This window comes from Orussus abietinus, unplaced genomic scaffold (assembly GCF_000612105.2).
Source record: "Orussus abietinus isolate OABI.00-Male unplaced genomic scaffold, Oabi_2.0 scaffold88, whole genome shotgun sequence".
NCBI lineage: Eukaryota > Metazoa > Arthropoda > Insecta > Hymenoptera > Orussidae > Orussus > Orussus abietinus.
Window position 1 is genome coordinate 75,923 of NW_019394252.1, and position 8,130 is coordinate 84,052.

Sequence of the window (8,130 nt, forward strand, 5' to 3'; positions counted from 1 at the left end):
CCGGCGCTCGGCCGGACCCGTGGAATTGTTCATGTCTAAGCGGGACGGTTCCCGGGCATCCGGGGAGCTCTAAATTATTCGCGGTTTGAACCCGCTGGATCCCAGTCCGCCGAGAGTTTTCCCATCCGCGAAATGATCCCCGATCGGGGTCGTCTGAGCTGCGGTGCGGCCCGATCCGGGAAATCCCTCGGAAATTTCGACGCCGCTCCCGGTGCCGGGGACGGAACTCTCGCGGAGACGGATCCGAGTGGAACCCTTTTCCACCTAGAATGCTTCAAAAGCGGCTACGGTTCTGCACCCTTACGGTATTCTTGTATTGCGTCGATGTCGTTAGCGGTAAACGGACTGCGGTATTTTCTTAGCTACACAGACAATATCGTCTCTCTTTCTCTCCGTGTCGTTAATTGTACTCCGGAGTTGTTCGACGGCGCACAGGAAAAGGAACGGTACGGGAGGATCCCGCGCGAGCTCCTCTCGGTTTTCGCGGGCACAAAAGTTCGATACGAGGGACCTACGAGCCCGAAGGGGCGCTCGCAAAAAGACGCACCCGGCCGCCAGCCCTTTCGGGAGGAGAGCCGTGGCGGAGGAAGCGACCGAGCTTCTCTCGCCCTCCGCGAGCCACCCCCCCGTTTAATTACCTCCCAATTATCGCCACGCTCCACGCAACGGTTTTTCCGCCCCCTGGGAAACGGAGACGCGGCTTTGTTTCCTCCCGGGTCGCCCGGTTTTCGGGGGTGAGCTCTGTTCCGGTCGCACCCCCACCGGTCCGAGCAGGCCGGCCTCGGCGAAAGAAAATCTGCATTTTCCCCGCTCCCTCGTTTCGGTCGTTTTCAACCGTTTCCTCCGTTTCCTCCGGTTTCCCGGCCCTCACCCCCGACCCCCGAGCCGGGGGTCGACAAAGGCGCCGGTCGATAGTCGCGAAGTTTGCTCGGCGACCGGTCGAAAACCGCCCTCCCGCTCGAGGCCAGGGAATGGCCGCTCCTTACGTTTTTACCGGCTCGCTCCCATTCGAGTTTTCCCCAGCGATCAGGGTAATTGGCTCGCGGGCAATTACGCGCAATTAGCCTCGCGCTAACGCGCGCTACCGGGCCGGGCTGTGACATTTCGCAAGTCGATCGAGTCGGCCCGACTCGCGGCGAAGGCCGGGCATGGACCGCCCGCCCGGGCGGTCGTAATCACCCAAAGTAGCCGTTCCCCTACGATAACTTAGTCACTAATTTGCGGAAAGTAAGCCGGGACGAGGAGCGTGGAGTAGTACAATAGGATGATAGGCCTTAAGGTGTGCTTACGCGAGATGTCCGCTAGAGGTTCGATATAAACTATTGTCGTTAAAATTAAGAGAGATTATATATATACACACACACACTCGAAAAAACTTACACCCAAGACACCTAAAAGGAAATAGCGTAGACTAAGCCTTTGACCCATGAAACGTGAGCGTGCCGCCGTAGACGTAGGGTGATTTCTTTGTAAATAACCGTTGTAATATAGAAGGTAGACCTAAGGTCAACAATCTCGTACGTTATTATGTACTATTGATAATATTATTATATATATATATTATTCTATTAATATTATTATATGATCGTATTTAAATCTCTCAGCGAGTCAGATGGACGGAAAATATATATACGAGAATCCAAGGGCGAACTCTCGCAAATCTTAGACGAGCGTGTTGTGTTTATCCGACCCTCCCGAGATTCGACCTTCTCCTCTGTTTTTGTCCCGCTGGACGGGTGTCGCATCCCGTTCCGGTGAGCGTACCTCCGAGCACTCGCTCACCGCGACTACCGGCGAGGCACTCAAGGGTCTCAATTCCCGTCCGACCCTCGTGGCGCCATCATCTCCCCGATGACCGATTTGGAACGTCCCTCTGCCGCGGGCTGAAAGTCGTATAAATCAGGACCGAGGGGGCGAGAACCAAGGTAAGTGGTTTTATTATTTCCCTCTTTCTATCGGTGCAACGATTTCCTATCTCGAAGTTCGCGACGTCCGCGCAGGGGCGAACGTTCCCCTTGCCGTATAAAAACGAGCAGACATTTTCTTAATTATCATTAGCAACGGCGAAACCTATGTACTTCGCTCGGGATAAAATGAGCAAAAGTTGAACCGAGGTGTATGTTGAAGCCGAATGGAAGGGAAAGGGGAGGAAACGCATATACATGGAGGAAATCACTTGCCGGGGTTTATTTGTGCGTACTTTTGTTTGTCGCCGCGGTAGAACCTCCCTTCCAAAAAGTCTCACCGGGTATATTAGTCGGCAACGAATCGCACTTCCTGGCTCCGGTCCGTAACGAGTCTCGTACGTGTAAGGCAGCCTTTACCCATCTGGCTGTTGCCAACGCTGTAGCGGCCTCGTTCCATCAACTACCCCCTGCCAGGCACTTCCCTCTTTCTCTCTCCCTCTCTCCGTCTCGCTCTCGCCCTCGTGCCCAGCCCTTAGGAAAACTCACCCCCGTCCCCTCGATTCCAATAAGGCTGCCCCATTCCGCCATTTTCAACCCTCCGACGCCGCCACCGCCCCCGCCCCCGCCCNCTTCGACCCCCCTCGAACCCCCTCAACCCCCTGCCAGGCAGAGGCCTCGCTTTTGCCGCGGCATTGTTGCTATCGATTCGTCTCCTGTAAACGGCTTTTTCTCCGCTACACCTTGCGGCCCTTATTTCCGGAAACGGAACTCACCTACAACCTAAGAAACTCGAACATGCCCTTCCGATGTCATAGGACGAACCGCTCTTCCGATGTTTGCGCCTCCCTGCGAATCCTTTATCCTTTCGTGATAACCGCCCATTTCTACAGGGATGTTTCAATAAGCGGGTTAGAGAAGAAATTGGGTTTAATGGGCTTTTATCAAGCTCTAGAGAGAGTAAACAAACATTTGTACACTCGGTTAGGTACCAAGGCAGGAAATATCTACCTTGAAATCGAACAAGTGTTTGAAAACAAATAGATATAAATGGAGGCTCAATTCCTGAAACGGAATATCTTCGGTTGGTATTTTCGCTCTTTTTTCTCTTTTTTCTCTTTTTAGTCCAATATCGTAACCAGGTCAAATTTTAACGCAATCAATAAAAAACTAATACGTGGCGATGGAACGCTCGTCACCATTTTGAACACCTTCGATCGAAAGTGTTATATTTCTCGTTATGCCGTAAACTGAGTAAAAGAATTAATACGCCTTAAATACCGTACTTATACAATTTAAGTAATCAAGTTCAAGAATATATCTCGATTCGTTACAGATAAAAATTATCGTCCCGCTTATTTATTCCTCTCCTAACGCTTTCATTTGAAATTTCGCCGAAATCAGATTAGAACCTTTTAAAAAGTTGGGTACTCAAAAAGTCAGAATCCGACTCTAACGAGCCGAGTTTAATAAGGATACTCCAATTTTATATCTTAGTCCATTACCCCATTAGAGCATTTAGTTTATTTATTACAAGTAAATGTTCACGTCGTCTGATTAACCCGGCCAGAATTGTGTTAATGCATGCGCGTTCGGTTGCAGTCTGACGAACTCGTCTATATTTGTTTATCGGGGAAAATTTGTCCAACGATGATTAAAGCGTTGTACCGCTGAGTTAACAGTTACATACGCGCGTGGGTAAACGGTAATAAATTGACAGTACACGCCAAGATGAGGGTCACAGCCATCGACGATGAAAATATTTTAATTTACAAGTACAGTATCAAAGAATAAACATTGGAAATAAAATTCCGGAATTTTTCGAACCAACTTGTTCCTTGGATCTTTAGTGCTATTCTTTTTATTTTCTTTTTTTCATGTTTTTTTAGACTACGGTTCGATTAGAAACGTCAAATTGATCGTGGAAAAGTCGTGGCGTCTCGCGAGATAATTCCTGGTCGGAGGAGGGGGTTGTTTCGATATATCTCGTTTTTCAGCGGTCTCGATGGTCCGGTTAAAGTAGACCCCTTGCGGTGGCGAGTGACCATATTATCGTGGTTTAAGTGGCGCGGCCCCATTGAGCGGTGATTTAGAATTTTCCCCGGTCTGCCTCCGTGGCATTCAACTGAAATCTATTGTTCTTCGGGGAATACTCCGTGAAATCAGCCCCGACCACCCTTCGAGCCCGTCACACTCCCGGAAGAGAGGCCCGTGCCTATTAGACCCCGCCTCGCACGAGCCGATCGATCTGACGAACGTCGACGAGTTTGTCGCCGACAAAAACCGGAAGAGGGCCGAACACTGGATGGATGGATGGATGGATGGGTGCGGTTTACTATCCGCCGGCGTATCGGGACCCGCCGATCGCGTTGACGCGACCGAAGAAAGAAAGGAATACCGGGAAATTGGAAAATGGGAGAATGATCTCCCCGCGCCGCGGCCCGCGTCACAATTTCTGAGCAGACTTCATTTTACGCCCCAATTCATTCGACGTAGGCCAAGAGGGCACAGAGGAGGAGAGTCGAGGACGGTACCGAGGTAGGGGGCATCGAGGAGGTAGCGCTCGTTACCTCCTGGACCATGTTGATTAAACGATGGTCTAATTTCCATGTAACCCGGCAAATCGGTGCCGCCGGATCCCAAAGCGATGCCCGACAGGGCACCCTCGACTCGCCGCTCCGACAAAGAAAACTGCCAACTGCGGGGACAAAAGTCGCGGGAAAACAAACGTCGAGGACTCTCCGGATGGGAGCTCCCGTCAAGAGGAGGGAAACGGGAATAATATTGGCCGCCTTCCGGGCATCTAATTCGAAGGGGAAGCGCCTTCTCGAAACCCGGCTCGATCGAGTTCCGCGCAGCGCAGCCCGGCACCAAGGTGAAGTCTCTTACTTTCCCAGGGCCCCCCACCTATCCTGCGTCATCGTCCGGGGGTGAGCACCCCCCTGGATGGCAGCGGCCCCAGAATGTAAGGGATGATTTTGGAGATAGCTCGAGGGTCGCTCGCTACGTCGGAGTTGTCGGGCGGTTGCGGTGCGGAGGTGGAGCGGGCGCCGAGGGTGGGGTGGGCGGAGAAGAGGGTGGACGGGTGGGTGGCTGGGTGGGTTTGCGAAACGGGAGCTGGCATTGGGGTGGTTTACGGGGGCGGCGGGNGGCGGGGGTTGGGGCCGGGGTTGGAGTTGGGGGCGGGGGCGACGGAGGTGAGTCTGCAGAGTCTCAGGGGGGTGAGTTTGGCGCCGAGGTGTCGGTACTCCTATACAGCGCGGGATATAGCTCTATTCCGGGGTACTGGCTCGTTTAAATCTAAATAAATAATTGGGAGAGTGGCGGAATAACAATGGGCGACGTCGTTGACGTCGGGAGCGACCGACGAAATCCGCGACGGTTTTTCGCACCGGCGCTTTAACCCACGTGGAAGGGGAGGAGAGCATTGACAAACGGAAATGTGCTCCGGAGCTCGAGTGCCTCGCTTTTAACTTCACTTTTATACCCCGTTCGTCCCTTCCCGCCCCCTCCCGCGGTGCCGACCCGCGAAGAAATCTTTCTCGAGAAGAATGCGCGCCGAAACTTGCCGCGTCTTCCCAAGGTTGGGCGTCGCGACCCTCCTTCTCGTCCGCCGCTGATCGGTCCCCGATTTTCCATGCTTTTTTCCGAAGAACCACCTCGTATAAATCAACCGGACAGTGAGTAATTAATTTAAACCTCCCAAAATTGGCCGAGCCCTGGAAATCCGATGACGTTAGATTCCCTTGGTAACGCGATAAATTAATAAGCGGTAGGGCGACACCGAGAAGAAAGGAAGGCCGGGTCGATCCCCACGCGCGGCCCTCGTGGGGGCAGAAAATTCGGCCCCTGGGCCGTTCGCCCCCGAGCGGCGGCCGTGTTTGTCGGTAAAACAGGTTTCCCGGAGATCGCGGTAAACACATCCACCCCGGCGTCCGTCAGTCACGTAAGCGTTTACCGTGGGGGCCGAACTAAAACGAGTGGGCGACGCTCGGGTCACGTCGCGCCTTATGAGGTCGGCGCCATTTTATTTCGGGAAGCGGACTCTCTTTCGGGCGCCCGAAGACATTCCTCGCGACGGGCACCGGAACTGAAATTTTCATTGTCGACGTGCAGGCTTCGGCCCCCCGCGCTTTGAAATGATTTTTTTCCCTCGCGCCATGGCTCGGAGGTATTTCCATGTAAATTTTTTCCCACCCCCCTCGCGTCGATCCCGAGCCGCCGGTGTAACGGGACGTAGTTGCGGGAAAACAAACAGGGACACGGAGAGATTCCCAGTGGCGGGAAGAAAGAGGAGAAACTACTTTTAAGGGACGCGAGGAGAGGGAACAAACGAGCACGAGGGGCCGGGGGAGGGAGAGAGAGACGGCGGCCCGGCGAGCGCGGAGGGAAGGAAAGGATAAAACAGGGGTTACTAATTCCCGAATAATGAAGGGCTGAATCGCCGTCCCTCCGCTCATAAAGGGGTTTCCCCTGCGCCCCTTTGTTTGCGCTTTATTTTTCTATTCGCTGATCGTTACACGCTTTAGCCGAGGCGGCGGCGCCCGAATGGGTGGCCCTTTCGAGAGGGCTAATAAGAGGGGCAGGGATTTTCATTTACCTTCTTCTCCCTTTAAAGCCAACCCCCGTCGACGGCGTCCTCGTCGTCGCCAGGGGCGCCGGGTTAACGGCAGGATTTCTCCCGAGGATCTCCTCAAGGTCCGACCCGTCCCGAAATTACGAAGGGCCGAATTTCATTTTAAAATGGGGCGCTTCCGCCCACCCTTCGTGGCCTCTGGAAAAACGTTCGAATTTATGAACACCCCCTCGGGGGTGGAAGAGGAAATTTATTTTCGAATTATTATTGTTGTATTACGCCGACGCGAAGCCCGCCGCCGGTATTAACGGATTACACCGTGAACCGCTAAAGCAGTCTTCTGATAATTGATATAACCGGTAAACATTTTATGCGGCGGGGATTAGCGGACGCGCTCGATTTCGGTACGGGCAACGTTACCCTTTTTTTATTAAACACCTTTTACCGTAATCCGAGGAACGTGCAATTACGCGAAAGGTTGCGCGCCGAAAATTATTCCTCTTTCCTTCGAATTTCCCTGAAAATTACAAATGTTAATTCTGAATTTAACCGTTCGAGCCCGTTCGTTTTGAAATCGCGGAGGCGCGGTGGGAGATTCTCCGATTTCAATATAATGAAGGCGGTCCGCGGACCATGTTTTCCATTTTTTATTCATTTCGAAAGCACCTTTCGCTTGGAACCATTTTTCAAGAGGTAGCCGCCGGATTCGCAACCTCTTGGGAATAATTATTGGGTCGTTCCGAATGAAATCAATTATTTGTCGTTTGTATCGGCGAGCTTTGAAGTAACGTTGCGAGAAAAAAACTGAAGGTTAATCAGTAATGTACCGTCAGTCAGTAATGGGTAATTGATATTTCGGTTAGTGATATAAATAAAATCCATGAAGCCGGTTATATGGTAAATGAGATTACTAGGAAAGGACAGAACTTTTGGGATTACCCGATACGTGTACATTTTGAGGGAGCTTTATTGGATTAATAGTATATGGTCGAACCGATCAGTGGCCATTTAATTTTGATTTCTTACGATCTAGCCATTCCACTCGGCGCCTACTTATATTATTATGTAATTTATCTTAACCACCCTCATCGCAAAGGAACGCGCCCCTCGGATCGGGGCATTAGTCGCTCCAGAGGGTGCCTTTACTTTTCACTTTTGCTAATTTCAAGCCCGGAAGGCGTGGGGTGTCGCGAACTCCTGACAAACGGAGTCGCCTGTTCCTCGCTAACTTCACGACCTTCGGTCCCGAGAAGGGTAAGCCATTGAATTTCAAACGGTGCAATTTGTTTTCTCCTCCCTGACGTGCACCTCCTCTATCCGCCGGATAGATTCTAATCTCTGCCTAGTTCTACCTTCCTCTGCCATTCTCCTTCACCTCCTCGTTACTCTTGTCCCTTTCATCGAACGAACAAGTGGCTAACCCCCCTGCATTAGCCACCGGCATTTCCCCCTTTATTACCTCCCTGTGTCATTTTAAAATCATTACAAACCTGAAAAATGGAGAATTACCGTATATTAAGGGTCGCTTTCTGGTGATATGTAAAGGTTTTGAAGCTCGATTAAATGGACGTAGATTTGTAAGAGCTCGCAATTTAAATCCAACGAACAGCGATAGGTGGGACAAGATGCTATCAGTGGGGAGCCGCGATA